Genomic DNA, 27,443 nt, shown 5'->3' with positions numbered 1-27,443 from the left:
GGTGAAATTCAGAATGTAATTGTGATGTCTGAAGCAGAAAAGGATGAGCTGGCAAACAGGATAATTCACGAACAGAGCTTGCAATTATATTCTTTAGGGAAAAAAAAAAAAATCTGAGGCCCAGTTAAGGCACCAATACATACTGCTTTCAGTACTTACATGGTCAACCAAGTCTGAATAAATGAAATTTCCAGAAAAAAAAAGTACATCAGGCTTTAACAACTTTAGCAATGGTCAAAAAAGGCAGGGTCTTTTTTAGAAAACCTAACTGAGAACAAATACCAGAATGGCTTCATGAAGTACTGCACTAAGGCAATGCACTTCATAAGAGTGCAATAAGCATAGATAGAAGGGACAAAGCAACCCTACATAACTTAATCCAAACAATGTCATTCCTAAGAAAATGTGTGTTATTGGATTTCAAATAATGCTTTTGGAAGACAAGACAAGATCTTGAGAATAATTACTTTTGATGCTTTTATTCCCTAAGCAAGCAGGGAATTAAAAGAGAAAAATACAGTGAATCATATTTTAACTTTTTTTTTCTTTTTCTTTTTTCTTTTTTTTTCTCTTCCTAAAACAGAACCTGAAAACAAATCATGGGACCGGAAGCCTTCTAAGCAACTCCAGACACCTGCAAGGAAAGCAAAGGGGAGTGTCAAAAGTTTGACTTCCCTTGCGTCTGGGGGAAATCTGTAATTTTCCACAAAGGTGCTCCAACCATCAGGCTGTAAGCTTGTCTCAGGGGAAAGGAGTTATTGCATTTTGAGTGTGAAAGCATTTGCTGGCACAAGAAGCAAGACACCCTCACATCTGCATGTGTTTGCAGAGGGGCTGAAGGAGCCTTCTCCTCCCCAAAACATCTCACGTGACCCTCAGCATCAGTGGCACATCCTGCATCTGAAGATGAACACCAGGGTGAATGCAGAAGGATCTGCAAGGAAACAAACACTTTTTCCCAGCCTTCCAGGTCAATCTGAATGTGAGAAGTGGCTTTTAAGAAAAGTTGTATCTCTTGCTCTCGTCGGGTTGCTTTGGGGAAGAAGAGGAGCTGAGTATGTTTGGGGAGAAGGCAGGAGCCAAAAGACCATTTTCATGCAAACCTAAACCCCAATCTTTCCAGTCTTTAGAAAGAAGGGTTCTAGAGGATGAAAACACACAGGAACACAAAAAAAATGGAGAAAAGGAAAGGTGATCCATCACCCCAAGCAGATGATTGCCACACAACATATGGAATTAGAGCTCAGACCAGACTGGCAAGTCTGTGCTAAAGCAGGAAATCTTTTATTCCTACATATGAAAATGAGCAGAGCCTTAACCACCAGGCTGTATTCCCTTATAAGCAGGGTTTGTATATCGGTTCCACTGAAACAAATAGGCAAAAAAAGTTCCCTCTGATGGGCTATCAGGAGTCTCCTAGATGTACATTTGGGCATTACATGATAACTGCGTTCCCTTCGAGGCCGGCGTCAGTCTCTTGGAACAATCTGCTAGGCAGAGCATAACATAGACAAGTGTCCCAATTTCACCCTGCTACGTTTAAAGATAATTTGCTATGAAAGTTCTCAAAATCTTTTTGGTGTCTGACTCCAGCATTGCATGAAATCTCTTCAGGTTTTCTTATTATTACTGCTGTTAATTTTCTATTAGGAATAATTAACTTTGCAATCTCCCCAAGCCTGTATGCATGTGTGTATGCACGTCTTTCTTCCTCATATGCCAACCTCCCTGATACATAGATAATTTATGAAAACAGAGTAGAAGCTTTTTAATAATTAAGTAACAGATAATAGGAGGGGACTTTTCCCAACAATGTGCAGCAGCTTTGAAGCAGAACACAGTCCTGAAAGGTTAGCGGCTGATAAATTACACTTAGAAAAAGAAAACCTGAAGAAAGCTGCTACCCTTGCACCATATCATTAAGTAAATTAAAACACTGAAAGGTTCTTTTTATTTCGCAATGCACACGCTTCATTGCAGGAGCATGTGAATGGTAGTCCTGTGGCAAAGAGCCAGCTGATTGCCCCAGACTGCATCACGTAGCGTCAACACGGCCCATTCTCTCTAAATTACAAGGCAAACAATAACACAGGTAAAATTAGCCCCAGCTGTAATTATACAGCAGAGTTGCGTAGAGGACGTAGAATGATAAACGGCGAATGCAGACGGCGTTGTGTCATATCATGTAATCTCTCCTGCTGCAGAGCTGAAAAACAAAGGGAGAGTTGTGCCTTGTTTGTCTAATGTGCTCTATATCGCAAATTAGAAATCCTTCCTAATTAAGATATTGTTAAATTTCCTTTGTTAACAAATTTTAGCAATGTTAATTAGTGATCATTGATGACATTTTAACAACGTTAATTAGTGATCATTGTTCATCTAACAAACAATTAGGGTGATTTGCGCCATCGTTCTCAGACACAGAAGTGCATCCCAGAGCCTTCCTGTCTTTTTACCCCCAGGCTTCTTAAGCTGAGGGAGGGCATCTGGGAATGCTAATGCAATACATAGCCGCTCATTTAGCAGTAGCATTGCAGGAAAATCATGTCTGGCTTATGAACACTTAATAGTTCAAAACAGCTGTAACTTCACAAGGGTGTTCTCATCACACGAATGCTCAGTGAGGTCACTCGGGCAATTTATGCACTAATGTAATCCAGTACAATATGATGTATGCATGCATTTGTTTCCTACTACTTCATTAATTCCTCTCTCGATGTGTGGATGGCAGCGGTTCTCAGAGGCCTGAGGTCATCTGGGTGGTCAGATTTTGAGTATGGTGCCATTTAACTCCAGCCATTTTCTGGTTTCTGTGTCAGTAAAAGGAGTAGCAGCAGCAATGCATGCTGTGGCCCACATTCCTGTTGCTGTCGTTGTTTTAAAAAATGGGACAAAAAGATCAGAAAAAGAACCACTATCGTTTTACAGCACCAGCCTCAGAATTGCAATATCACATATATTTGTAAGAAAGGTCCCTGAGAAAGAAGGATGTTAGCATCAAGACTTACGAAGGGGCTTGAGAAATCAGCTTGTCAGTTAGACCACAGCAGCACAGAAATTGGGCTGTATTTCCTGGCTAAGACAAACAGAGGGCTACAAGCTCAGACAGATGTCAGGCTCAATGCACACTTCCTCTCCACAGTGGTCAAAGTATTATCTCCAGCCAGAGCCAAAAGACCTGTCTTCTACCCAACAACTTCGGGGGAAGTTAGGTTAAATGCTAGTTCAATTAAAGTATAAAAATTGAAAGAAAAAAAAAAGGGGGGGGGGGGCGGGGAACAACCCTATGAACACTTGCAGTAAGGAAAATAGAGAGTCTGGAGGTAGACTGCTGGGATAATACTGCTCGAGAAACCTCCTGTTGTTGTGCCACTGCCACCACCATGTAAATGTTGACCAGTCCACAGACAGGGTGCCAGCAGCAGCTGCCAGTGTTACCATTGCATTTGCAGCTTCTGCTCCATACACCAGACAAGGTTTGAGAGCCTGGGTGATAAAATATCAATGCATGGTATTTGTCAGTGCTTCTAAGGCGAGTGTGATCAGTGGACCACCAGAGTAGCTGTGCAATATGGAAATCTCTTACTGTGGATTTTGCCCCTGTGGGGTGTTACCATACTTACTGTAGAGCTTTGCTAGTTGCATAAATGCTCATTTCTACAAGTCTTTCCTAGGCAAATTGACTTGAACCCATCTGCATCACAAGCTCTTTTCTAAATTTATTTCTCTCTATGGCATGAACATCTGTTGTCCACCCGCAGCTCAGTTGTGTAAACTTATCCTTCTTTTGTTCATGTTCATAGTTTATCCCCTCCGTGATATTAACCCTGAATTGTTTGCACATTGCTATACATAAAAGTGTTCCTGCAGCAAATGGTAGATGAAACACGGGTGCCAACACATAGGCAACATCATCTAAATGTTAACTGTGGATTTGGAAAATCATTGCTTATGCAAGCTGACATAACAGATATGATTTTGCATTGCCCAGGTTAGTGGATAGCATTGGTATGATTAGATTATGAGGGTGAGCCATTAATCCCTCCTTTTCCTGATTATTATTGACAAAATTGGAGTGTAAACCAACACTAACCTGCTTAGCTCTGGCTACGTTCTCATGAATATAAATGTATCAGTCCATCCATCAAATTTACATTTATAAAATGCCCTTCATTCAAGGACCTCAGAATGCAAGAGACAATCAATATAAAAATAAAATTGTTAGCCTTCAGTTGATAAGAAAAATTCAGCTTGGGAATTTCAGAATTTCCTGCTGGCACTTTTTTACACTAGAGTTCAGTGGGAAATGGCTGAGTAATGTCTTTCACTAAGATCTTGCTTAGTCTTGCTATTTCATGCAAAGAGGTAAGGATTGCTTGCTATTTCTTGCAAAAAGGTAAGTTCTCAGTACCTGTTTCTCCAGCCAAGTAACTCTCTTTTGATGCACCATTCCCTAGGAATGGCTGCAGGTATATTTTCAGCCAAGGTTTCAATTTGCTCTAAAACAGGATTTCAGTTTAGAGGAAAGGATCTGAAGCCACTCACCTCACTTTCTGCACAGAAATCAGATGCTGACCCTTGGAGAAGAAGCTGAATGTGCTAACTTATAACAGTAACGTGTTCACAGTTTTCCAAGCTCAGAACCTGCAACTGGGAGCCTAAAATCACATTTTAAAGAGCAAATACATTTAGGTGCTGTAAGGCCTGTTTATCGTAGTTCCTGACTGGAGTATTTAACTTTAAATGTCGACATTTGGCTAGGTGGGAGAGGGAGCTGATAAATGCATGCCTGTGTTTCTGGGTACCTTTTTGTTATAGGGCAGGGAAATTGTATTACCATCGTATTATGGATTGTGATTGTCAGACATAGACGTGAAAGTCAAAACATATTTTGACTTCCATGGGGACAGATGGAAATTGTAAACTGATTTTCACCTTTAAAATATGACCAATCCCATTGGTAAATTAGATTAATTTGTTCTGTTGCTATGACTTTGCTGTGTTCTAGATTCCAAGCAACTGTGATTTCTTTTTCCAAAACAGAAGTAGGTATTCCTAAAGGAAAGTGAAAGTGTTTTGTGAACGTAATGCTGGCTCTACATTAGCCCGTGGAGGAGGAGTGGGCTACAACTGGAGATCCATTTGCACCCAGCAATTTCCTGTTAGCATTTCTGAGCAACAGTAAGAAGCTGCATTTCCACTATCCTGTGGATGCACACATTTACAAATGCTTCAGTTCTTCATACTCCACTCCTAAAGTCAAGTGTTTCTGGCATCATTATGTGACTCTGAAGCACTGGTTTCTAAGTGGGGTATTCCTAAGAGCCACAGCAGAAACATGGACACCTCAGCAGCAGAGAAAAGCTGAAAAATTCCCTTTGTGCTCAGGCCAATTGTCTTTCTGTGTCAGTCAGAGGTTGTTTGTAAGCATTACCAACACAGCACCTCTGTGACCGCTGTCTTGAGTTGTAGTATTAAACTAAGCTTCTCTTATGGTAGGCAAATGTAGCAACAAAAGGCAGTTAGCAAAGGAAGTAAAGGGTTCCTCGGTATTTGTTCTGCTCCTTGCCTATTTCAAATATCTTGCACATCCTCCACACTTGCAGTTCCACTGGACATGACTGTCATGCAGCTTCCTGCAAACCCTTCACAACACCCAACTTCAGTGGAATTAGTTGTTTCCACTAAAAGCCAACAAGTCATTCAGAAAATGAGTTTAAAAGACAAAACAAACAAAAACCAAATACAAAACCCAACTGTGCTGGCACAAGTGACTTGAACGTTGCAGTATTTTGTGATAATGCTTATGTTCTTGGTCACTTCCCAGCTGGAACATAAATACAAAAAACACAGAAAAAAAAATGAAGTATTTAGCTCCACATCACAGGGAGAAATGCTGATAAATGGTCAAGAAAATTCCAATGGATGTGTGTATTTGTTTTCTTAAACAGACATAGATAAATAGTGTAATGTAAGAAATCTAAATCAGCTATTTTCTGTTTGAACATCTCCTTCTAAAGTCAGCTCTTTAATCAGTGGCAAGTGTACCTCATGGCACAATCAAAAGATGTTCATCTATTACTTTTTTTATTTAATGCTAGATACATAAATAAACTGTCTGAAATATAAGAAACCAACTTGAAACACACAGTCATGTTATCTGCTCTCCCCTGTTCTTTCTTCTGTCTTGTCTTTGAAGGCTGCTGCTTGGGAAAATATTTGGAGCATTCCTCCTGACTGATATCCTGGTGTTTTATATTGCTGCGAATTTATAAGATGATAATTAGCTTCTCATTCCTCCCAAGTGGCATTTGTGTCCTCTGCTCCATCCTCCTCATCTCTACTACCTTTTTTTTTCCTCATTCCCACTCTTATTTTTGACAACAGTCTTCATCTCCTCAGATGCTGCTGCTACTTTTTCGCCTGTCTCCATCTCTTTATGTCCCATCATGTAGCCCTTCTTTTGTGCATGATGCCTCCTCTTCACCACAGCCCCCACATCCAGCTCCCAGGCTGTGGCTCCCCCCTTCCTCTCTGTAGTTCTATGGTCAGCCTTCCTCCGCTTATTTCTTCTCTCTGCTCGTTATTTTCCTTCTGCTGATCGAATGTGTGGGACAGCCAAAGGCCACCCACCTTGTCGGGAAGGCAGGTACTTTATGAAGTCCCTAGTTAGCTTTTTGGTCTGTGGGCTGCCTGGCACCCACCCATAATAGGCTTTACCAAGCCAGAAAATTAAAACGCTGCATGGAAACATTCAGTCCGTCATATTATTATGCAAAGTGTCATCTAGTGGCTCATCTTATCAAGAAAACTGTTCAGTGCCATCATAGTTTCCCTCAGTCTTTGCAGTCCTGGTCATTGCCCCATTTTCAGTCAGGAAGGATTTTCTTAAACAATAAAAATATCCATAATGAGCCTGCACTTTAAATTATACTCAGACATGCAATCTCTCACCCTAATTTTCAATCCTGATTGTCTAAATGAAGGCACCCCGTTCTAAATTTTAATTTTCAGACAGCCATTTAGACACCCAAATACCCATTTCAGTCTCCTAAGTACCAATCTGAGCACTTGAACACAATAGGTATATGGGCACCCTCGCTTCAGACATCGAGCTCCGAGACTGAGTCGTTCTGTCCCAGTTAATGCAATCACGTTGCAGTTCACTGTACCGTGCCACCAGCGTCCCTGTCCAAGGAACAGCTGCTGTTCCTCCAGCGGAGCTCATCGGTTGGGTGGGCACAGGGGATGTGGCCCTGTGCAGTGTCCCAAAGCCACCCCATACCTCCCAGGGGTCCCCGGGCTCCACCAGCAGGTCCCGCACTGCAGACCTTGTGGGTGTTTAATCAGGATGGGGAGGGAATGAAAGATAATTGGACAATAACATGACAGCTTTGGGCTTTGCACTGAAGTTGCCACCTTAGGGGACAGCTGCTGAGTCCTCTGCACACCATGCACTGAGATCCTTGGCTCAGGTTTTGATACCCAGCGCTAAGGGGGCAGCTCTCGGGTCTGGAGCTCTGACTGCAGAGAGCATCACAGAGAGCTACTGGTGCTCAGCAGCAGTGCCTCTCTCGCCCTGCTGTGCCTTTCATGGCCACCGTGCATGCCCTGTGAGAAGACACGATGCTCAACACATCACCCAGGAGCATCGCTCCGCAGCGTGATCTCCTTCACTGGAGGTTGACTTGGTCTAGGGCTGTAGCATGGAGGATCACTTCTTTGCTTCAAGCACCTCCTCAGGTACTTTAATGATCTCTCTAGAATCCCTCATGTCCCACCATTCCCAGGCAATGGCCCGACGGACTCAGACAGGAATTGCAAAATGGGTTTTTGGTGCAAGCATGCAGCAGGGGCCGCAGCTCAGCCGGCGGGCAGGAGCCCCAGAATGAAGCTATAAAATGTGCCGGTTGTGCAGGCGGTGTGACAGCATCGAGGGCTCTTGTGGCAATGTTCGCAATACATGGGGAGAGATGCAGGCATTTGTGCCGCAAAAGCAATCATATTCTTTGTCTGTCGGTTTCGTGGAAGTCTCCTCCAAAGCAGCCAGCAGCTGATTTAAATCACAATACGGTGCTGACTCCGGCTCACAGAAACATGGAAACAGACATTTATGGCTTAAATCTGGTCTGACACCTGACCTTAGCTGTGACTGCTGTGCCTGCAAACAGAAACAACAAAAAAAAGGCTCAATTTAAAGCCTGTTCTTGTTAACTCAGAGTGTTAGATATAACTGTGAAATTCCAGCTTTTGTGGGGTTAATTGCATAACTCTTTGCTGTGCTTTAACAAGATGTTTTGTAGCTGAATAGCTGTGATTTCCTTTGTTTCTTTCTGTGGGCCGAAGGTAGTTTAAGAGGGGAAATTAGCCATTTAATTATTATGAGTGCAGGAGAAGTAAAAAGACCATATGGTTTGCTGTTGAAATTAGTCACAAGAAACTTTTTTCTTTTTTTTTTTTTAATAATACGGGATATTTTTAACAAGCAGATGTGAAGCCACAGCGTCTCCCACAAGCGCTCTGCCAGGCTTATCTATTGTACCAAGTGGTGTGTGGGGATATTTTTAGCACGGGGGGTCACTGTGTGGAGGATGGGGGTAAAGGGGAGGGGGGCAAGCTGGGCACCACTGTGCTTCATCTGTAGGCCTCGAGCTCCCAGACTAGCGCAGGGAGGGAAGGAGATGGTGATGAGCCCAGACCTCCACTGCAGGGTGTTTGCTCCCTTATTTGCTGCATGCATCTGAGCATCTTTTCCCTGGCCCGGGCTGATGCTCATGGTCCCAGCAGGCATCCAATGAAAACACGTTTCTCTATCAGCATGCCTTCTGTCCTGATTCCCCCCCATCTCCCTCGCAGGCAGACCCGGAGCGTTTTTTCTCTTTTTCCTCAGCTCACTCAGCTTCCCAGGCCAGCGGTGTCATACCAGGCAGCGCTTGCTTCCCCAAATTACAGCTTAGAAAGGGGAGCAGTGTCTCTGCAGGTGCCAGGCAGTGTTGCTCAACAAGGCAGGATGCCACCCATCGGTCGGCTGATGGGCTGAGATAAGGGCCTGCTGCTGGGCCAGAGCCATGTTTCAGCTCCCCGCAGTGGGGCCGAGCTCGGTGGAAGCAGGGAGCAGCTGCTGCTGGCAGACGTGGGGCTGTTCCTCCTTCCTCGTCCTCCCAGGGGCTGTTTGACATCTTCGCGTGTTGTCTTGGGCACCTGTGGCTATCTCACGTTGACCCCTGTGCTTGATAACAGGGATCCCTTTGCATAACTCTGGAAATTCAGTCCTCATTTGCTTTCTGTTTCCTAGCCAGTTTCCAATCCCCTTACGCTTTATTCTCCATCTTAATGCATTTTCCCTCTCATCTTTTTCTTTGCTTTTAATTGAACTTTAATAGGTCAAAACAGAGCGATGCCTTTCTCTTTACCCAATCCTTGTAGCCACCTGTCTAGAAGCAGATGTCATGTTAGAGGGGCACACCGTTTCCACATAAACTTGTGTTGTCTTCCCATATCCTGCTCTACCCCAGGGCAGCACAGAATTCCACACACCAAATAACAGCCCAACTTTACTTTGTATTAAAATTTTGCAGAGAAGTAATAAAAGAAATGGAGGCGGAGGGCAGTGAATTTCCCTATGTAATTCTATAGAAGAAGAACTTCAGGACGTTTGAGTAAGAATAACAACATGGGGTTACTTTTGCACTGGCTCCTGGCCAGACCAATAATGTACCACCCAGCAAGAAATACTCTGTTTTCCCTGCTAACTCCTGCAATCTTTTTGAAGTTGGTGGTTTTGCAAAAGGGTAAGTCAGGGCAGGATTTGAGCCCTTCAGGAAATTTTGAACAAAGTGCCTGATCATTGCATTGCTCATGCTGCAGTGCAGGAACTCAATTAGGCTGGCATTTACTGTGTGCAAGAGCACGTATGCTCCTTTTTAGGTCTCTGACACCAGAGACCTGTAATGCTATACTGAATTGAAGGCAGCCCTCCCAAGCAGCACGTTTTCAAATGGGAACTTCAAGGAGTTACCACAGCTCTGACGCATAGTTTGGATCTTCTTTGCTGAGTTTGTATTCTCCAGCAGCTCACCTCTTCTTTGCTGCCCAGGGGTTTTGAATACTCCTGTAATATGAGCAATAAAGGTACCTGGTGTGCTTTTCCTTGAACCTCAGGAATTACTCAAATCACCTTATCAACCTAACTAAATAAGGTCTTCCTGCTCAAAATCACCCAACCGAATGGCCTGCAGTATCTGTTCCTTTCCTTCCTTTTTCCTCTCCTTCCTTCTTCTTCTTCTGTGTTGCTTCACACCAGTTCTAATTACTTGACGTTCGAATGATAAATGAGTTTCAAATAATTAGAGGTGGTACAAAGAGCCGCAGCGGGGAGATTTATGCCAGCGGAGCCTGCTGAACAAAGAGCCTTCTGTGGGTATCGGTTTTCTCTCTGGACTTTGAAGCTCTGTTCTGCTGTCTCCCCCTTCAAAGAGCTATATCATTTTTAACCCACATAATTTTATTCCCCTTTTTCATACCTGGGCAATGTCACAGGCCCTTATTAAGGAGCAGACCAAATGTCAAAGTTTTGTTGTAAATCAGCAGGAATCCAGTAACAAGTAGGGGCGAGGGGGCCCAGGGAAAGCCACGTACAAGGACCCGAGTCAGACATGTTGCCACCTCATTGGAAAGGAGTGCCGTGAAGGGCAAACCACCTCCAGCTTTCATTAGGACAAGTTAGTAGCAAAAACAACATTGGATTACTCCTGAACAAAATATCTCAGCCGAAAGCCCTCCTCCTCCCCATGAGGTTGATTTGGGGCTGTGCATCCCACGTGGGAGGTGCTTCTGCTTGGTGTTCTGCACGCTGCCATCCTACGGGCATTGAAAGATGAATTGCAGAGAAAAGCTGGAGCGAAACCTGTGGTTTTTTTCTGTTCTGATCAGGTCCATTGGCTGTGCCTGTGCATTCACGTGTGAATACAGGAGGGGAGGGAGGCCCAAGGTGTGGTGGGGGGCTAGCACAGAGGCACATTGGTGTAGAGATGCAAGAGCTGCGTGTTGCCTAGGGAAGAAGCCTGCTGGGCTCTCCAGCTGCTGTACATGCAGTGATGGTGAAGGTGCACACAGGAGGAGTTGCACTGCAGATATTTATCCTTAAAAAGCTAAGGTGAAAGGCAACAATTAATGCATAGAGGAACACCTGATGTGATTTCCAATACTTTGGATGAGAAGAAACTGAGGGGGCTTCAGCTTCTCAGAGACGGGATGGGTAGGACGCATGGTCTCTGATCACACTGCCTCTCTTCCTTAAGGCTTTATATTGCTTTTCCATCCAGCTCTTTGTTTAGTCTATAGGCTGCAGGCTTGCTGATGTACAGGTCAGGTTCTCTGAAGTCTTTTGTAGATCTACTAGCATGGTGCTGCTTTGCTGAGATGTACAGCCGTCCCTGTCTGCCACAGGAGGAGGTATCAGTGACTATTTTCACAGTGAAGAAAAGAATGTCTTCACATGAAAGAGTTTATTTTCTACTGAACTCCTCTACTGTGACTTGTCTTCCTTTGCCAGCTGCTGGTAAATCAGAGCTAAAAGCAGTGAGTATGTGAGAGGTTCATCTTTGCGCCTTCCTTCCCCAGGATGGAGCCGCAGGCTCCCTCTCTGCTCTCTTGAAATGCTGTGCTCGTGCAGCTTGATGCAGGAGCATGGCCACAGCTTTTCCTCTCACTTTCCAGCCAGGAAGGATGAACAACCACACATCGATGCAGAGACAGAAGTGGAACATCTGTGAATGCCGACATCTGTGAATGGGCACCGTGTACAACAGCTTTGGTCGCAGTAAAACAATTGCTGTGAGGATGTGTCATCGACATTTGACTGACAGCATCACTTTAAATCCTTTATTGATGTGGGGAGCTGTGTGTCCAGGCAGACAGTTGAATGGAAGAAAGACGAACCGATGTGTTTAAGCATATCAACTTTAGCAGTCTATTGCCTTGGCATACACAAAAAATCTGGGGAAAATATGAGAAAACACCATAAATTCAGAAAATGTGGAGTAAATTCATAATATGTGGCTAGTAATTCTTCCTAGCCATTGCAAGAAGTCTGACACAAAAACAAAAAGAATAAACTTCTTCCAAAACAGTCCTGTTAAGAGTAGATGGGGAAGGGAGAGAGGAGTGAATTAGAAAAGTGAAAAAAAACTCACAGGCATGGGACCAGGCTGTTGGCTCTGCTGAAAAAAATTATTTCCCACCAGGGAAAGGATGAAGCAGCCTGGCAAACTACACCTGCACAGAGTACAGAGGAGGTGGCAGCATTAGACACTGATCAGAAACAATACAAAAAGAAGTGGAAAAAAAATCTATCTCAGCAGGTCAGTGTATCTAATGCCACAGTGGTAAGATAGATGCCCCACGGATGTGGTCCTCGGGACAATTATCTCATACTTAGCATGGCTGAGCTACATGTCTCAACACATGGCCAGGTCGCCTGGGCCCTGCTGTGTAGATCAGTTCCCAGTGCCATGTTTATCTGCTCAACAATTGCATGTGATAGCTGATAAAGCTCAAAGAAAGGTCTTTGGGTTGCACAAGGGCTTGTGAGTGGTGTTAGTTAAACCCCTTGTTGAGCCTGGCTCCCTATCTGCAAGCCCTTTGCCGGGGTGACAGGTTGCCAGTTATCTCCCATTGTACGCAGGAGATCTCTCCACAGGCTCCGCGTCTGGCAGATGCGGCTGCAAAAGACGTCACCACATCAGTATTTCCACAGGATTTCTGCTGCTGGCTGATGTGCAAGCACAAGACCACCCCCTGGCAAGGTGTGATATAAAAAACCAGGAGAATGCTGAGGAAATTTTGTTAGCAGAGCAGTGCGAAATGATTTAGCTCAAAAAGTTTTTGTGTTCTTGGCCAAAAGCATTTACAACGTCCAGCTCATTCTCTAGTTAGGTGGTCTGGAGACTGAATTCATCCTGGGGGCCAAAATATGAAATATTTGGGAATTCTGGCAGACTCCACACAACTGTTCATGCTTCTTGTTTATCTCACAGTGTTTCTTTGCATAACGAATGTGAAGGGGTAAAATAAACACAGCAACATTTAAAACAATAGAGCAGTTTGGATTGAGACATTACCATTTCGATTTTTCTACAACCAGGCAAAACTATTGCTTTAGAGATAATAGTGCTTTGTAGGTTGGCTGTGTGTCCAAGAGCTCTTTCTGCTTGTGGCCCAGGCAGCAGACAGACAAGAGATCCATTGCAAATTCAGGCTGTCACAAACATGCTTTACCAGCAATTTGAGGCACACTTTCTGTGACATTTTCCAAGTCAATTGAGAGGTTTTGTTCTTTGCTATGGGCAGAGAAGTGTTTGAAGTGCTCAGCTCGTTCATCCAGGTGTGTAAGGCACCCACAGGCCTGCCCACGGACCAGCTCAGGTGCCAGCAGGTGGCACCTGGGGACACGTAGCAGAGCTCTGGGTGCTTGCCGAACAAATCCATTTGTTGCTGGGATGAGCAAATGATGTCCTGCCTGCAAACCTTCCTGCCCTCCTGTTCATGGGCTATCCTTTCAAAAGGGACATATCTTTCACTGTTCAAGTCACTGTCAGGGAGACAGAGCTCCTCTGGTCTTTTTCAAGTCCAAATGTTTGGGGTGTTGGCAACATGAGGTTTGAGCTTTCAGTGAGATTTCTTCAGTCGATGGAGAGTTTCAGTAATCATTTCGGAGTCCTGTACACAAAACAACACCATACAGTTTTAGTGTGAATCTGCTAGGCCAAATTCTCCTCAGGCTTTAGGATGATGTGATCCCTCTGGCTTTGACGAGTGTGCACACTGCATAAATCTGCATGCAATGTGCCTGTCTCTCTCTGCTGTGTTCACAAGCTCAGTGATACATGCTGCATTGAGGGAAAGAGTCAACAGCTTGCATACACATCCAGGGATTTAGCTAAGTACATTGCCATATACAGGCACCAGAGCTTGCAGACCCAGGGTAGCTTCTAAGTGCACAATTAATGGCCACTCCTTGCCAGATCTTCCCCTGCAAGGAAATGAAATTATTTCCAAAATTGCAAATGAATTATTAATAGTAACCCAAGAAATTAGTATTATGCTCAAAGTGCTCTAAGGTAGACCCTGATCCTGCAAACAGCTACATCTTCATGTAGAGAATGTTGGGGGTTCAGGGCATTCCTTGCCATGCCAAATAATCATTAGTTTTTCAACAATATCAGGGGAATTTTTTTTCTGCTTGCTTTTGCACACTATAGGACACTCAGATGCTCATTAACATACATGTCCCTTCCAATTTCACTCTCATTTGCACTGTGTTAACAGCTACTTTTTCATCTTTGCTCAGACAAACGATGGCCTTTGTAACCAGGAATAAAATTAGTCACAAGTGGAAACCTGTTTTAATGAGGCCAAATTGTTATTTAACTCCAAATGTGTACAATATTTTTTCTCTAAATCTCCTTTAATTCTTCCCTGGTATTAATTATATCTTGTCATATGCAGGCCTCTAAAATGCTCGCTCCTCCAGCAGAGTTCAAAACACAACCTTTGCCAGAGCACTGTATTAATAAGCTAAAAAAAAAGCTCCTTTTTTCTTATTTTTCCAAAACTTCTGATTTAAATATATGAGATCACTGGGATTTATATAGGCAAATTTGGCAGCTCCTCCGTATTTACTGAAACTGTGATAAATCAAACCTGAGGATCTCTCCAAGAATGAGTTATTTGTTATCTGAGTAAGTATGTGTTAGTGACTCATGTGTGAATAAGGTACTTCTGTTACAGCTGTTTATTAGAGAGTTCTCCTGGCTTCCATTTCTTGCTCTGCCACTGTCTCACTCCGTAATCTTAGGGAAGGCTCTGTGTTTTGATTAACTCAAATGATATGCATATGTACATAGGTATATATGCCCACTCTATGCTAACAGAGGGTTTCAAAATCACACACACACACACACACACACACACACACAAAATAAGATGACTTAGAGACTCTGCTTGTTAATTTATCTTCTTTTTCCAACTGTACACATAAGCCAGAGATATCCAAGCAACCTCCAGGCAGGTAATGAGTTCCCAACCATGAGTCAACCCAAGTTTTCAGGTCAACATAGACCAGAAGCAGCAACCAGCTGTCACAGGTACCCCTCTCACCACCATCCCCAAAACTACTGATCCACAATAACAACAAGAAGGTATTGTTTCTTCATTAACTGAGCAGTTCTTGCCTAGTTAGAGAAAGAATTTGGAAAACTGTGTGTTACAGTGCCATCTGGTGATTCCCCTGTACAAGTGGGTAAAGCTCTCTCATCAGGCACTCTGGGAGCACTATTATTGTTCTGCATTTCTTAGCATACTTTCTTAGGCATCTTGTCATGAGTGATTTTAAAAAAAAAAAAAACTCTTTAGCATTCTAATGTGTAGGAAATTTCAACAAACAGCAATCAAAACATTTTCCAAATGTGCTCTTAATCAAGTTTATCAGTAGCAGTTTGATTTTTAAGAAATGGAAGGCAAAGCAGTACTAAAGAGAGCGTTTCCTAATCACTCATAATTCACAAGGAGCCTGACGGTGCTGGTGCTGCACCCCTGTACAAAGGCACACACTCTTCTTTGTACTGAGAGAGTGAAATTGCTATGTTTTTGGCATCCCGTATGCATGTGTGGCACCTGGCTTTCTCAAGGTGGCAAGCCAACATTATCAGCCAACATCAGCTGCCACTCCTCATTGAGGTATGGAAAACTTATCCCCATATCACTTACAGGAAAACAAGTTTGAGAAGCTGTTTGAGATGAGTCTTGAGCAGAGCTGGGGTTAGAGCCCTGAACACCCATTTCTTTTCTCCTCCTGCCTGAGAGCAGGACGTGTTGACCCTGTTGCTCAAGGTGGGCTGGATTGCAGTGTATAGTGGTGATATGACGCAGCTGTGGGACTTGGCATGCTTTTGTCATCGACTTTTTTAGTCACTTTGCCTATTTCCCTACTCTCCAAAGTAGGAGGAAAGATATTTTGTTCCTCTGTCTTTGTATATTATTTTGTTTAAGACAGGTAAGGGTTTCACTTGACCTGGGGGTTTTTTGAGGCCGGTCTTTTGCACAGCACGTAATCCTCATGCAAATACAGAGTGGCTAGTAATAAAACCGAGCACTATATGAGCTTCTGAAGCTTCAGATCATTTTCTGAAACATTCACATAACTGCAATGACTACTTCCTCCACTTCAAAACAGATCAAAACAAGCCAAAAAATCCTACTGCATGGACAGGACAAGTTTGTCCTCTAAAAACACATTGTGTGTGTTTTATTAATTAGTAAAGGTATATAAAATTCCAAATGATGAGTTTAATTATTTAAAAGCAGTAATAAATTCCTCATTTCCCCTTCATCTTTTAGTAATTTATAGGGAAAAGAGGCCATTTGTCTCTCTCTTGTTCCCTTATCTCAGAGGAAATGAGGTCCTCTCTTCTTCTATTCAGGTATTAGACTTTTTCTCCTCTGAAAAGTATCTGCTCTGTCTGTCCTAAATGTATGTGGCACCAGCCTGCTTTCCTTGCATTCAACTCAATCCCAGCCTGGTGGGAAAGTTGACTCCAGGCAAGAGGTGTTCCAGGTCTTTTCCCAAATCATGCTGAAAAGTCCATCAATGTCCTCTGTTTAAAGAGGCTACAGGCGAGGGTGTCACAGGTCACAGTCACTGTTCCCACTTTTCCAGTGAAATAGCATAGATTTGAAAATACTGTTCATGTAGCCGTGATCAGTATTAACCAAAGGGCATTTTTGGAAACACGTTCCCAAGAGCTAATAAAAATATATAGCATATATGCTTCAAAAAAGTGAAGAAAAGAAGTCAGAAGCAAAAAAGGTGTGATATCTGCAGACAGGGCCAATTCAGAAAAGAGTTTACTGTTTAATTGGCCAAGTCAAACAAGATACAATTAGGGCTAACTTGGTCCCCGAGGATTCATAAAGCCTTACTTGGAAGTTTTGGGGAGCTGGTGGGGAAGCAGTGGCTTTAATTGCATCTTGTTTGACTTGGCTGCTTTAATCACTTACACTTCTCTGAGTTGGCTTTTTTCATAGATGTCACACCTTTAAACAGCTGACGAGCCTTTCTTTTTTTTTTTTTTTTCCTAACATAACTTTTTCTATATATTAACCACTCTGAACCAGACAGAAAACATATTCGTATAGGGGAAAGGCTTTCAATTTATTATATAACCAGAAATGAATAATATTTTTAATATCATGGGCCTTAAATTTTGGAGAACAAAATGCTGCTGTGCTGGTGTACATTAGCCAAGAAGCTCCTCCGCTAGTCACGTGCAGACTCGTTGCATATTTCTGCTCTGCCCGAGGGCGAGAGCCTCTTTCCATACCTTCTGGGCTACCGTCTGCTCACGTCAGCCAGCAACCAAAATGAGCGCTGCATTAACTCTTCCACCAGCAGGAGACTGTGGCAATCTGTATGTGTAACAGCATGTGATAGCCACGGGCTTCCTACATGTGCCTACCTGTCAGCTACAGCTGAGACAGCTAACACTGGAAAACTGGAACTGGGTGTCAAAATCCAAAAGTATTTAGACCAGCGTTAGTCTGAATACACTTCAGCAGGGCTGCTCTGCTGCAGGGAGAATCTCTCTGTGCGCCTGTGCTGCTGAAGGACATCAACTCTCCCTAGGTACTAGGTCTGCTGTAATGCTCATCACCGATAGTTTGTCATGAAACCAGCTTCTCTCCCTACTCACAGAAACTATATACATTTAGGGAGATGTGGTCTGGGCAGGAAATCAAAGTTATGGGGGGAAAAAGGAAGCACAAGGCTTTGGGCTTACCTTTCCTAAGACAAAATCTTCAGTATTGGAGGCCAGATAAATGTTTATCGGGGCAGACTGTGAGCACAGCCGATCCTGTCTTGGGCAGGGCTTTGGGCGAGGGACTCTTGGGCTCCATGAAATTCCGCAGCTCTAAGATTTCTGGATAGAAGTATTTTGATTTGGGAATTTCTTGCCCAATATTTCCTTTCAAAGGAAAACTTTGATAAATACAATCTTTCTTTGTAAAGAAATGAGCCGTAAGAAAACTTTGGTGTTGTGGTTTTTCTTTTCCTTTTTATCTGAATGGTGCTCTTTTAGAAGGGAACAATGATAGATCTCTCAGAGCAGACCTCGTTGCAAGACCAAAGATTGAGTTTATCATCTCCTTGTGCCAGACGCCTGGTTTGGGCTTTTTAAGGCTTAGGGTGTCGTTTAGGGCCACAGCTAAGCCGAACTAATCATCCATGAGCTGCTCAGAGGGGCAATGCTGCTGTCGCTGCTGCTGCTGCTGCTGCTGCTGCTGCTGCTGCTGCTGCTGCTCCCTCTCCTGTCCCCAGCTGCCCCTTCCTTCCCATCTGGCTCTGTCTGAGCCTGCAGCAAGCCGTCTCAGAGGGCTAAACTAGCATGCAAAACCTCACCTTTCTGGGCAGAGCTAGTTGACTCCCAGCTGAGCCCCTGAAACCAGAAGGTCAGAAGAGAGAAGAGGCAGCAGCCTGCAGACACAAGCAGCGAGGAGGAAGGAGAGGGGGATGCAGCTGCCCCTCTCCACAGCATCCTCTCCCCAGACTGCTGTAGAACAACACTGCTGGGTAGCACAGGGCACTTCATTAACTCTGATAGATAAATTGGGCCCTGACCATTTGGCCAGATCTGCACACAAAGGTCTGAGTCCTTGAGGGCATAAAGCAAGGCTCATTTCCCCCTCTGGCCTCACTAAATACCCATCCATTTATTCCTTGATGGTGGTGCAAGCTATAGGGCAGAGGCAGTATGGGATGGAAAAAAGTAGCGTGTTTGTTCTCAAGAGTGGCTTTTTTTGTAACATGCAGCACGTCGGTCATGTGAGCCAAATAGCCAAGGGTAAAAGAATTTACAAGCGCTGCTGATGGAACTGCATTTATAAAAACAGTGTGTCTCTGGATTTTTCATTTTCTCTTCTTTTTTCCTTGGGGGAAAAGAAAGAAGTGGGAGGAATTTAAAAATAAATCTACAGAGATTGTGAAATTCAGCACTCAAAAGTGTTCCAAAAGGTAAGATTCCTTCTGCAACGGTAAATTGGCTATGTGATAAGCAAGAAGTATTTTCTATTATTTCCTTGGGCTTTGATGGACAGGTGCAGTTTGGGGTAGACTGCTCATTATTGACAACCTCGGCAGAGGAACGTGTGGGCAGTCATGTTTCGACGACAATGAAGGATCAGTGTGCCTGCAATACGTGTACACAATGCATACCTCCCCGACAAGCCTCGGAGTAAAACAGGGATTTGTGTAACTCTCTTAGATGTAGTATATGATTCAAAACAGTATTTTAGTAGCAGGCTTCCTCTTGGCAAGCGGAGTGCTCGGCATCCAGCACCGTTCTGTTCAGGCTCAGAGCTGCAGTTCCCAGCTCCTTCTTTTGTTCCTCTTGTCAGCCGCAAACTTTGGGGTTGCAACTTAGGGGGAAAAAAATAAAAAACAAAAACTCCTGCTACTGGTGGCAGGGGGGTGGAGAGGAGGGAGCTTTGAGTCTCCCGGCAGTGTTTCCTTCTGCTGGGTTTTGTTCTTGTGGCTCAGCATGGTGTGAAGCGGTGGCGGCGGGCAGTGGGGTCAGGGAGGTGTGCTTCCCACACGCCACCGCCGCCCGCTCCGCCAGGGCCTGGTCTCACTGGCCCCTGATCAATTTGACTAATCTATTTTATCTCACCATCTAATCTATCTGTTTCTGCTGAGCTATCCATCTGCCTCCCGACATTGATCCCAACAGGTTCGTAATTGTATTTATAAAATGCCCTCTCACCCTCCTGGGAAGTGTGTGGGGGTTGTATAAAGGTAGATGTGGGGTGGAAATACTGATGGCAAAACCCATATGAGCCCTCCAGCCCTTCCCTTCAGCCTCCTTGCAGCCCCTCTGCTCGTCCCCCAACTTGGAGACAATCAGGTAACTGGCTGAAGGATGGCCATGCAGCCTGCAGTTGTGGAAGGATGCCTGCCTGGAGCAAAGCTGTTCACAGAAAATAGAGTGGTGTCCATCTTGAGCCTGTTGCAGAAGAACTTGTTCTAGGCTGAAATGATTCTGTTTCCAAGAGCTAGCTCCAGCAGGCTGAGGCTGCCAGATCATCTGAGAAATTTTAAAAAAAAAAAAAAAAAAAAAAAGGTAGCCTATTTGTAATTTGGAAGGAAAAGGCTTTTTTGTCCCCATGCAAGGTCAAATTAATCCAGAGTTGAACAATGTCAGTTTCCAGATGCAAACCAACCCTGAGAGGTATTCATGGACATCCTCTTCTTAGATACTTGTGCTGCAGCAAGAGCCTCCTTCCAACTGTAGGAACAGGCCACCACGTGAAGCAGTCAGTGGTTTGCCCCTTTAAGCCTTAAACTGCAGAGCTGATGTGACCATTCACTCCTCCTGATCTCACGTGGCGCCTTCCTCCTGCTTTGGCCCCTGTTCATCCATATGATGATGTGTGGAAAGAAAGATGAGCCTGAAATGTGAAGTGTGGCCCCATAGATGAGCTTCTTGGCACGGTCTATGGTTTCTGTTCAGCCCTATTTAGGCAGGAACCCATTCTTAGCACATGGCTGGGAGTTTTCTCAGCTGCATCTTATTTAGAAACCCTAAATTTACCTACTTTAGCCTCCACGCTTTAATGGTAGAAAACACTATATGCCAGCAGTTCTCTTCATGATTAACGCATGTGTGTGTGTGTGTCCTTGTCTGTGTCTTCTCCTCATTTTCGATCTCTGGAACATATCACATCTCACCTCTGAGATATGCACAGAGAGCGGAGGATGCCAGGGTCACATTAGTCTCTGTTTACAGACTTCCTTCCAACTTCTTCTTAAGCAGGAAGTGTTTTGTGATTAGCCTCATTTTTTCATATCAGCGCAATGCTTTTATCATGTATTTATTGTGTACAAATAATTAGGTAAACACTGGGGACCTATGCTTCCACTTAGTGGTGTTTCCCTGTGTGAAGCGCAGTGACCTCTGAATTGTAGTTCGGGTAAGGGTCAGGATTTGGGGGAATGCTGCAGATATTGGTGGGCAAAGCCCCAGTGACAGCCAGCTCTGGAGGATAGCAGCTAGCTGGGGATCCGAAATGTCCTTAGTTACTGCAGCATGGGATCCTGAACCACCTAGAAACAGTTGCATTGACCAAAACATCTAAAAGCCCCTCTTAAATGCTGGCAAATCCCTCTGCTTGCAGGAAGATTATACGCTCATTAAGTAGACCTTTACCCCATCTTGCTCTTGAAGGAGCCACAGAGGCTGGCAGCCAGTGAAAAGCCAGCCCTCCTGCTACAGGTAGGGCACTGGTGCAGGAGGATCTCCATCCCCCTGTAAATAAAGGGGTCACTTCTTTGCATCTGTTTATGGCTTTGCCTGTCCTCAGTTGTCTGCCTCTCATTAGCAATGGTAAAAGTAAGATTACGCTTTAAAGCATTATTAAAATGTGCTAGTTGTCTAAAGCTGGCATTTATAATGCAGTTTCATAAAGTTTTATATTGACAGTGTGACTCTTTAAAAGGCACTCTCTGATTAACAAGGCTCAGAATTGCTCCCCTGGTTATGTTTTAACAGAGAGAATAAAACGCTATGGATCTCGAAACAGCCAAAATCGTCATTTCCCAACGTTACCGGCGGCCTCATTGCTCTGACAAGCTGGCGGCTGCCACGAGCTGGGGGAGGACAGCCCCGAGTCAGCCTCCCCTGGTGCCTCGTCTGCTCTCATCTCAGCCCCCGCCAGCACCACGCATCCCATGGGTGCGTGCTCACCCCACCTTCACTGTCCCTGAGAAGCTGGGGGGCTTCTCTGGGGTCGTCGCAATGGCGTGGATCAGCATTTGTTGTGCCTCCTGCACCCACGGGTAGCGATGCTCTGTGCCCTCTCTCGGTTCTTATCATCCCAGTGTGCAAAACAAGAGTGTTATTTCCAAAGATTTCTCCCACGTGCTGGCAGTTCACCCCCACACACAAGACCCTTGAGGCACCAGATTGAACCTCCAGCTCCCCAAGCAGCGGCGTAGCAGTGAAGCAGCAGGCTTATTAGCCAAGTGGAAGAGCAGATGCAGGCAGAGAAATTGTGTTCTGTAGGATGTGCAGAGCAACGTGCAACATGGGAGCTGCGCTCTGCTTAGCATGTCCTCTCTGCGTGTGACCTGAACTGCCTTTGTGCTATCACATTGTGGAAAAGGTGGTTATTTCTGGCCCGGTTATGTAGTGGTGGATGGCGTCCCTTCACCCAAATCACGCTCTTCCTTGTGCTGCATGAAGTAAAAACAAGTGGGAACACTAAGCTCTCTCACTTCCACAGCCATGTAATTAACTGGAACTTTATTTGCAGATTTCTTTTCTGCTTTGCCTCAAGTTTACTTTGCTGGTTTGGTTCACTCCACCATCGGCACATTACTTAGGAAATAGCAGCAAATTCTCGTGACTGCTCTGGTTCACCTGGAGGAAAGCTTTGGGAGCATGACACTGGAATACATAAAGCAGCGTCTGCTCTTTTACTTAGGCAATAAATCTATTGCTTTATTATTGCTGTTGGGAAACTCAGAGCCAAACTCTTCGCTGGCAAAACGTTGCTTTCAGTGGAGTCCTGCCAGAAGGGAGCTGAGCTTCCTGTTTTTGTTCCAATTCGAAGGGTTTGCTCAGCCTGGTTGTTGTTGTTGTTTTGCTTTTTAGCTGTTTTAATTTAAAATAATTACGTGTTGTGAGTCTTTTTATTTTTTTTTTAATTTCTTCTTGATACGTCACCTTGTTTATAGCAGTCCGAAACAAAAAAAAATAAATAAAAATTAAATGATGCTGTCGCTACATAGCCTCTCCTTTGTACTCAAGTTAGGAAACTTGGTGTCTCATCCAAAGGACAGACACCTCCTGGGCAGCCTGTGGCTCAGACAACCTGCAGCTCTGGCACGTGCTTCAGCTGATGGACTGAGGGATGAGTGTGCAGCTCAGGAGGCTCTGTGCATGCTCAGCTGGGTTTTCTACCAACACTGCAGCTTCCCCATAATGCGCATCTCAGCCCTACAAAGAGCAGGAGAAATGTACCTCGAGACTTGTCTGGCCAGGTTTTGTAGCTGAGGTAACTGGCATGGAGACACGGAGCTGTTTGCTCTGAGGGCTATTATTAACTTGCTCTTTGTACCGCTTAGCCGGGGCTTGCAGGTATTCCTGCAGTATGAATGTTATTTATACAGTGCAATTAAACTAAGGTTAAATGTAAACTGCTGCCAGCATTAGGCGATGAACCAAAGTGAAAGGACACCTTGCGAGATGTTTTAGAGAGCCAAAAGCACAAATTTTTGGACGCCTGCTGAACAAAGAGAAGGCTTTCTGGGAGAGGCAAAGAAATCCAGATAGCAAGCTCTCCAGTTTCAAGAAGTAGCTGTCTCCTGAGACAAGCTAATTAAACACAGGTGTGAGCCAGATACAGGAGCGTGGCCATCCTGTCTTCTCCTGTGTGCTCCGAGCCAGTGGCAATGCTGCAGGCTCCCATCTTCCCGATCCTTGTGTAACAGGCTTAGAGTGAACAACAGGCTGTGCCTCAGTACACCAAAATCAATGTAGTTGACACTGTGTAAAAGCACGTCAAGGAACTAGAGCAAGCACACATCAACATCGTACCCTGCTCTTCAGGGTCAGATTTCCCCAGGGCTCTTCCCATCCCCACGCCTAAAGAAGTTACTCAAAGGAGCAGATTTTGCCCCCACAGAAGCCCCAGGGCCATCTCAACATCTGGTCTTTTCCACCTTTTGGAACAAACATACATCTGGAATCCCATGACACACATCGTACTGACTTTTAAAGTATGTTTTCACTGGTGCAGCACCGATTTTGTTAGGATTAATGTGAATATTACTTTAGCGTTCTACTGATAATTATGTCAACATAAACTTAATTTATAGTGATAATCACGGTCCTAACTTTGTGCTATTGCCAACTCCTACAACTGATGCTTTGAGACATCATGTAAACCCAGCCATTAACAATCAAGTGAATGCTCCCATTACACATTACTGATACTGGCTAAAGAACTTCTTAATTTACTTCGTACAATTTATGGCAGATGGTACAGGCTGTGTGCTCAAATTCAGGATTCCTTTTCATATTTTCTGTCTTTGACTGTTTAGATAGATGCTGGTCTTAGGCTATATAATGTAACTTTACATGCTTGAATTTGAAAAGCTTGAGGTTGTTTGCTTGGAAGGAGAAAAAAAAACGAGGTCTCAAGATAACAGTCTATGCAAGAATGAATAGCATAAAAATAAATAATAATAATAAAGTTGAATAGGAACATTTCTTCCCTGTCTGATAAAATAAAAATTATGAAATAGTCATTGAAATCAAGGGGTGCTAATACAATTGTGGTTAAAGTGTTTTTCTCCTTAAACAGTGTAAAACCTTGGTTACCAGAGAAGATCATAAAGGTCAAGAATGCAGCAAATTTCAGATAGGGACTGCACATTCATATGCAAAAGGCTATCCAGAGAGGTTATACTTAAAGTTAATGCTGCCAGGAAGGAACATAAAGCTTTAGGGTCTCATGGCTTGAACTGCTGAACTGACATCTTCGCAGAGGCTGGGTTAAACATTAAGGACTTCCTCCTCCCTTCCCATTGAGGCATCTAGCAACAGCTATAAGGAGAATAAAAAAATCAGTCAGCTTTTAGAACTGGAAATTTCTAGGTTTGAGATTAGGTGCTGGAATTTCAGATGTTCTGCTGCTGGATGAAAACTAAGAAAAAAACACTGTATGGGGGTTCTCCAGTGCCCCTGTCTGCAAAACAACTCTCAGAAGCATCGATGAAATATGGCTCTTCAGCTGCACATAGAATAGGGCAGTGAGCCAGGAAGGAAATTATCATAATAAACTTAGGCTTTGAAGGTTAAGGGATCTGTAAAATTGTGTCTGGACTATCTGGGGTTAGAGGCAGCACTGAGGAGGGGGTAGAGCAGGGAAAAATCCCACTGGATGAGATGAACAACAGTTTTGACCCTACGGATTTGTGTGGTTTTACTTCTCAAATAAATCACGGTGACAAAGTTTCAAACCTCTGAGCAGCATTTCAAACACAAAGTGTCTGTAAAGTCTTGCACCAAACTGATAGAGCTTTCGGTTTGTTTTTAATGATTGATATTCTCTCTCTCTCTCTCTGTATTGCATATCTATAAAATGTATATATTTATAAATATATATATTACTTCTGTGTGTATTTATTGTTTATATGGCATCATTTATAGGATGCAATATGTATGCCTAATGATCACATCAAAAGGTAACTTACTCAGCTTAGACCAGAGGTTTAAAATGATATTCTAAAGATATTTTTGAAGGCACACTGAACTCTTGTCTAGACATACCCATAGCTGTCAATATACGAGACACTTTTCAAAGGACAAATCTCCAAATAAGACAGTGGGCTTAAGGTCAACAGGTTTTGGAAACTGCGTGTGACATTTCTAAACATTGTTTAGCTCTGAAGTGCTGGAGCAAAGGTAACTCAGGTCTTCCTGCGGGATGAGCAAAGGGGAAGGACTCTTCCCACAACAAGGTCTCCTGTGCAAACCTTAGTTTTCCCTCTCAGGCATGTTATGAAAAGGTACTCTTAAAAAAGAAGCACTGAATATGAAAGCATCCTTGATAAGGAGCCCTCCCAGATTAGCATAAATCTATCTTGCCTGGCAAGATTTATTTCACCAATTTATGAGGTGTTCATTGATCTACATTTAGTTTTGTAGACAACTGTGTTAACCATTGTTTCACCTACAATTCAGGATTCAGATGAATTGATTAGAAATATATCCAGATGAAGCTGTTCACTTTTCATGGTTTTGTCTGCATCCTTGTCACACAAAATAGTCTGTGCGCTAAATGGCAGCTAGATCTCGAGATGATTCTGTTTTGGCAGATTTTCAAAAAGGTTTCTGTGTTGTGCCTACCTGATTTGCCGTCTGTTGAAACTGATGACATTTGTTCGCTTGCAGCTGGGGGAATTCAGAAAGTGCAGATTGCAAGTGTTTGCGCTGCTCTCAGACGGTTGTGTGTGTTGCAAATACAAGCTGAATTCCACTAGAAGTGTTCATTCCAGTTTTGCCGGCTTCAGTACTCAAATACTTAAGCATGTGGCTAGCTTTTAATGCATGATTCACTCTCAATTTAATTGTACTTGCATTCAGCTAGCATTTTGTACTTGGGTTTAGAGCTAGAGATTACTGCTGAGGATAAGTCAGACTTACAAACACAATCATTTTCTGCATATCAGGATCAACTTTGTTTTGATTATCTGACTTCCAGCTTCCATCACCTGTTGGTTTTTAGGTCTAAATACCCTCTTCTGGTAAATAAATAAATAAATAAATAAATAATTCAAACAAGAAGGAAGCAATCATTATAACAAATCATAGTGATCAACAGAGGGATTTTACCTCCTTCCAAGTAAGTTTAGTAATGTTCAGCAGAACATTTAATGGCATAAGACATTTGCCATTATACCGAATTTCCTGTTCTGCAGACATAAATCTCCATTTGCATGCAAAACAACAAGGTTAAATAGCCCTTCAGATTGTTTTGCATTAAGCATATGCTGGCAAGCAGATTAAAAGTCTCATGCACGCAATGACCAAGACAATAGCATTGAGAAGGAAATATTGTTTATAAGTTCGATCATGGGTGTCTCAGCCCTTCCTAGCACCTGGCTTATGAATGCTTGGTGTTGTGCAGTTTGTGGGGTTTCCGCTGGAAATAACAGTATTAGCCATATTTTGATGAGCTTGAAAGGGATCCAACACTCCCCTCTTCGTCATCTTTGTGTTCCTTGATCAGTCTAATGACCTTCCTAAAGGCTAAAGCTATAAAACTGTGCCACATCCCCTAGTTGTGCTTAGCCATTACTTGGATAAGAAAGTGTAATGGACATAAATGTCCCTCCTGCTAGGCAGCCACTTCAGAGTAATTTGGGCTGCAGATTTACTCTGTGCGACTGAATGATTAAATTATGAGTGAGACATTCTACTGCAAAAAAGAGCGGCACCCTCAAGGCTTTAGGCTGATACATTCACCATAGAAACACAAAGAGAGAAAAATATTTGTTTCATTAAAATTAAGACTGTTTTTCACCATGACATAACCTTAAAATGGAGAAATACGCTCGTTAAAATAGAACAATTTAAGAACAGTTAGTTCCACAGCATGATGCACCCCACAATATTATGCCAAATTATAGGTTAAGAAATGTTGCAATTGAAATGGCTTAAAGAGCTTTAGCATAAAGATTAATTCCTGACTTTCCTTGTCTTCATTCAGAAGCTCTGAAAGGTTACAGCTGAGTCAGACAAAGCCCTTAGATGCAGGATAATACAGATGAGATACAATAGCTAAGAATGTGTGACAAGAAGCTATCCCCCAAAAAACTGGCT

At 43.5% G+C, this 27,443-nt stretch overlaps 1 long non-coding RNA gene across 3 annotated transcripts in view; it reads left to right on the top strand.

The window, feature by feature from the left end:
* LOC106041719 (uncharacterized) overlaps nucleotides 1-6,948 on the top strand; it is a 200,995-nt gene extending 194,047 nt beyond the window's left edge. For all 3 annotated transcript variants that reach the window (XR_010829304.1, XR_010829302.1, XR_010829303.1), the window contains one exon: nucleotides 584-6,948. This is a non-coding gene — a long non-coding RNA (uncharacterized lncRNA). The remainder of the gene's footprint in view (nucleotides 1-583) is intronic.
* The last annotated feature ends 20,495 nt before the right edge of the window (nucleotides 6,949-27,443 follow it).

The sequence above is a fragment of the Anser cygnoides genome, chromosome 2, assembly GCF_040182565.1.
Source record: "Anser cygnoides isolate HZ-2024a breed goose chromosome 2, Taihu_goose_T2T_genome, whole genome shotgun sequence".
Classification (NCBI taxonomy): domain Eukaryota; kingdom Metazoa; phylum Chordata; class Aves; order Anseriformes; family Anatidae; genus Anser; species Anser cygnoides.
This window is presented reverse-complemented; position numbering and strand designations above follow the sequence as displayed.